The sequence below is a fragment of the Bos taurus genome, chromosome 6 (assembly GCF_002263795.3).
Source record: "Bos taurus isolate L1 Dominette 01449 registration number 42190680 breed Hereford chromosome 6, ARS-UCD2.0, whole genome shotgun sequence".
NCBI classification, from domain to species: Eukaryota; Metazoa; Chordata; class Mammalia; order Artiodactyla; family Bovidae; genus Bos; species Bos taurus.
The window spans coordinates 28617243-28622925 of NC_037333.1; positions in this window are offsets into that span (position 1 = coordinate 28617243).

The window sequence follows — 5683 nt, forward strand, 5'->3', positions numbered from 1 at the left end:
ATCAGTCCTGGGTGCTCATTGGAAGGACTGATGTTGAAGCTGAAACTCCAATACTTTGGCCACCTGATGCAAAGAGCTGACTCATTTGAAAAGACCCTGATTCTGGGAAAGTTTGAGGGCAGGAGGAGAAGAGGACGACAGAGGATGAGATGGTTGGATGACATCACCAACTCAATGGACATGTGTTTGGGTAAACTCCGGGAGTTGGTGATGGATAGGGAGGATGCCTGACGTCCTGTAGTTCATGGGGTCCCAAAGAGATGGACATGACTGAGCGACCGAACTGAACTGATGAACTTTTATCTTTCTGATAGGTAAAATTTTATACTTTTAATAATAATATTGCTCAGAATGTCAAAACCACTCACAGCAAAATTTTGGGTAGAAATGAAAATTGTTCAGCCAGTCATCATCTGTAAATATTTTAAATGTATATGCTCTTTAACTTCACAGAGTGATTCTCCAATGTGTGGCTTGAAGTTCCCTAAGTGTGGATCACAATAAACTGTGGACAATTCTGAAAGAGATGGGAATACCAGACCACCTGACCTGCCTCTTGAGAAATTTCTATGCAGGTCAGGAAGCAACAGTTAGAACTAGACATGGAAAAACAGACTGGTCCCAAATAGGAAAAAGAGTACGTCAAGGCTGTATATTGTCACCCTGTTTCTTTAACTTATATGTGGAGTACATCATGAGAAATGATGGGCTGGAAGAAACACAAGCTGGAATCAAGATTGCCAGGAGAAATATCAATAACCTCAGATATGCAGATTACACCACCCTTATGGAAGAAAGTGAAGAGGAACTAAAAAGCCTCTTGATGAAGGTGAAAGAGGAGAGTAAAAAAGTTGGCTTAAAGCTCAACATTCAGAAAATGAAGATCATGGCATCTGGTCCCATCACTTCATGGCAAATAGATGGGGAAACAGTGGAAACAGTGTCAGACTTTATTTTAGAGGGCTCCAAAATCACTGCAGATGGTGATTGCAGCCATGAAATTAAAAGACGCTTACTCCTTGGAAGGAAAGTCATGACCAACCTAGATAGCATATTCAAAAGCAGAGACATTACTTTGCCAACAAAGGTCCGTCTAGTCAAGGCTATGGTTTTTCCTGTGGTCATGTATGGATGTGAGAGTTGGACTGTGAAGAAAGCTGAGCGCCGAAGAATTGATGCTTTTGAACTGTGGTGTTGGAGAAGACTCTTGAGAGTCCCTTGGACTGCAGGGAGATCCAACCAGTCCATTCTGAAGGAGATCAGCTCTGGGTATTCTTTGGAAGGAATGATGCTAAAGCTGAAACTCCAGTACTTTGGCCACCTCACGTGAAGAGTTGACTCATTGGAAAAGAGTCTGATTATGGGAGGGATTGGGGGCAGGAGGAGAAGGGGACGACAGAGGATGAGATGGCTGGATGGCATCACTGACTCGATGGATGTGAGTCTGAGTGAACTCCGGGAATTGGTGATGGACAGGGAGGCCTGGCGTGCTGCGATTCATGGGGTCACAAAGAGTCAGACATGACTGAGTGACTGAACTGAACTGAACTGAAGGGACCCCCATGATATTTTCAAGGGATTTGTTACATCAAACACTTTTCATAATACTAAGATATCATTTGCCCTTTTTCACTATGTAAACATATGTATTTATAGTTTAAGAGAAATGGTGGGTAAAAATGCTGTCACTTTAGCCAGAATAAAGGCAGTGGCAACAAATGTTACTAAAATATTAGTCATTTTATTTTTCTCCATCATGCACACAGTTACACACACATACATACACACACACACACATACACACACAGAGAGTTTCACTCATAATATCCTGATAAAGCACTAAAAATCATTAATTTTATTAAAACTTTACTGAATATGTTTGTTAAAATACTTTATACAATGAAATATGAGGTACACATTAAGCACTTCTGTTGCCTAGTGAAGTATGATGGTTGACTTAAGGGAAAAGCTCTTATATTAGTTGAACCAGCTCCTTATTTCATGGAACATCATTTTTACCAGAAAGAATGACTAACAGATGAACTATGGCTATTCAGATTTGAATACTGGGGAGATTTTTTTTTTTTTCTAAAATGAACAACAGGAGTCTCTCACTTCAAGAAAAACAACTGACATAATTTGTTGCCAATGATAGAATTTGAGCTTTCAAGCAAAAATCAGAATTTTGAAAAATCATATCCATCACCAAAACTTAACAGCTTCTGCATACTTAAAGACTTTTGTGTGGTGATATTAACAAATGTTTTTTTTTTCATATTATATATCTAAATGTGAATTGTGATATCTTAATAACTCAGGGAATCAATATTTACAAAACAATCCATGCATGGGTAAAAGTGTCATTCAAAATGCAAAACACAAGACAAATTTTAATGTTACAGTATGAACAATTAATTTGGTTTCAGATTCCACACTGCAACTAATCTTTAAGAAACTTCCACTTGTCAAGTTTTGGTGTAGCATCAAAAAAGAATATTTAAAATCTTCTGTAAAGGCTGCTAAAATATTCCTCTTTTCCAACTTTCTATCTGGGTGGAGCCAAATTTTCTTCATCTACTTCACCAAAATTTCAGTACACTGATGTCATAATTCAGCTGTCTTATGCTGTCAGACCTTAAAAGATTCACAATATTTAAATAATGCCATTCTCACTAATTTTTGTTTTGGAAAATATAGTTATTTTTCACAAAAACATGTTATGTTGACATCAGGTTTGTTATTATTTTAAGTCAACAAATCAATAAGGATTTTAAAAATTTTTCAGTTTTAATTTCTAAAGCAACAAATATTAATAGACATACCCTGCATTTTAAAAAGTTCTTTGCTTTCCTCAATAATTGGAAACCACTGACGTTGAAAATCCACTAATAGAGAGTCACCTTGGATAAGTACATAAAATTACTAATGAACTAGTAACTGCTAGATAGTTCACATTTCTTTTTTTCCTTTCCTCATTGGAAGTTTTTAATTGAGATTATTGTGGCTAGGACAGTAAAATATCTACCTACAATGCAGGAGACCCAGGTTCAATCCCTGGGTCGGGAAGATCCCCTGGAGAAGGAAATGGCAACCCACTCCAGTATTCTTGCCTAGAAAATTCCACGGACAGAGGAGCCTAGCTGGCTACAATCTATGGGGTCATAAAGAGTCAGACATGACTGAGCAACTTACACACACACTCACATCTTAATCCTACTCTGTATTGGTGCTGAGAGAAGATTTGTTTTTTGGTCCATGGTTAACTTTAGAAGATAGAATGGGACATCAGGGCATTACACATGTGGGAATGTTTTGCTAAAGGGCAGACTAGTGGTAGAGGCTACCAGCTATCTTCCTATCTGTTCTCACTTTCTTCTCAAAAATAGGCCCCATGAACTTAAGCTGGGCAAGTAGGTTGCCAAAAATACATTATTTGCTAGTTTTGTTTTTTTTTTTTTTGCAGTTAGATGTGACCAGTGAAATGCAAGCAAAATGTAAGCAAATTGCTAAATGATTTTTTGCAGTTATACATAACCAGTGAAATGTAACACAACTTCTATGAAGATGTGTATGTGGATACAGTATGTAGAATTGTAATAGATCTCTTGTACAGCAAGGAAGAAGTCACATGCTAAAGATGGTAGTATACAAAAGAAGCTTCAGTTCCTAAGGAGAACAGGGCCACCTTATTAGTCATGGTCTGCTGGTATTTTTTTGAGTGAAACAAATTTCTCTGCTGAGTAGGCAGCTATAATTTGAGATTTTTGGTTACTCATAATTGAGCCTAATTTTAACTCAGAATGACTCAGCAGTGCTATTAAAGAAATAGGACTCTATCTTGTCTATTGATTTGTTATCTTTTCCTAGTACAAGTGATTTTCTATTAGCACTACCCATGAAGTTTCTCAAGATAGTTAATTACTACTGAAGTGAGGGTAGTAACTCAAATTTTCTTGGAATATTTGGTAACCTTATTTCTAAAGTACATGGCCATACAAAGCTACTGATATTTTTTAACTGACGGGAATATTTCAGAACTAACTCACACTCTTATTTGCATGCATTCATGATTGCTCAGTCACTTCAGTTGTGTCTGACTCTTTAAGACCCTGTGGACTGTAGCCCACCAGGATCCTTTGTCCATGGGGTTTCCAGGCAAGAATACCAGAGTGGATTGCCATGCCTTCCTCCAAGGAATCTTCCAGACCCAGAGATTGAACCCATCTTTTATGTCTCTCACATTGCATTGGCAAGTGGGTTCTTTGCCACTCAGCCCATCTGGGAAGCTCCTCATTTGCATATACATGCACAATACCTTACTTTGCCTGGTTCAGTGAGCAAAATACTTTTTATTTTTAAGTTAACAATGATTCCAGCAGTAACTAAACTAAGATTCCTAGCACAGGAAATGAGCTAGGTATCACCTCTCTATTATAGAACTATAAAATGTTTGAATTAGAAGATATTTTGGCAAACATCTAATTCAACTCATTCTTATTTTCAGATGAAGACCCTTAGAGCCACAAGATAAACATTACAAGATCACAAAAGTATTTATAAAGCAGTGATTAAAAAAAAAAGCACCAATTATTCTCTAGCACACTTATCGTAACTAATAGGAACCACTGTATCAGTTTGGAATACTAAATGAATGACATTTCCTTTTCTTTTTTAATTTAATTACTGGAGATCCTTCTGCCTTTGTTAGGAAGATCATCAGCCTTTTTTCCAAATTGCTATAAAATTCCATGATTGGGGCTTCCCTGGTGGTTCAGATGGTAAAGAATCTGCCTGCAATGCAGGAGACCTAGGTTCCATCCCTGGGTCAGGAAGATCCTGGGCAGAATGAAACAGAAACCCACTTTAGTATGCCTGCCTGGATAACTGCAAGTACAGAGAAGCCTGGCAGATTACAGTTGATGGGGTTGCAAAGAATCAGAAACGACTGAGTGACTAACACTTTCACTTTTCCATGATCATATTCTGCTGTCAGATTTTACTTAGCTCTCAGTGTGGGGAGAAGATTAGAGAACCTGATTAATTCACCCACCAGTTTCACATTTTCTCTTTGACACATGGGTTCTTGATTTTACATATAGCTTTTATACTGTGATAAGGATTTCAATAATTAGTTTATCTAATAACACTGTTAACGTTAGTGGCAAATTACATTTGAAAATGTAAAATGCATAAGATGTAAGAAAAAATTCCACTTGTGTTTCTTTAATCCAAGCATAATTCTTTGATTCCTCCTTAAAAGTAAGATAGAAAGTAATTTAGATGATATTTTTAAACTGACTTAGGAATTTTAGGAAACTTCTGGGATCTATCTTTTCTAACTTCCCTAAAGGACATCTCTCTAAGAGATTGCTTTACCAAAAAAAAAAATCTACTTATGCACACAATCCTTTAAATAGATGGAAGCTATACTTTAATTCATTATACCACTGCCCACTGCATTGATCTTTTGCCTGTTTCTGTGCAAGTTAACTTATTTTGATATTTTATGTCATGAATCACTATAGGAATTTAATTAAATTGATAAATTAACTGTGCTGTAATTGCCACTAAAATATTGTAAATGTCATTCTGCTCTCCCAGATCATGACTGGAAATAAAATGCTGCAACTCAGATTCCGTTCAAGAGAATCTCTTGTACATATCAAGTGAAGTCAACTCAGTC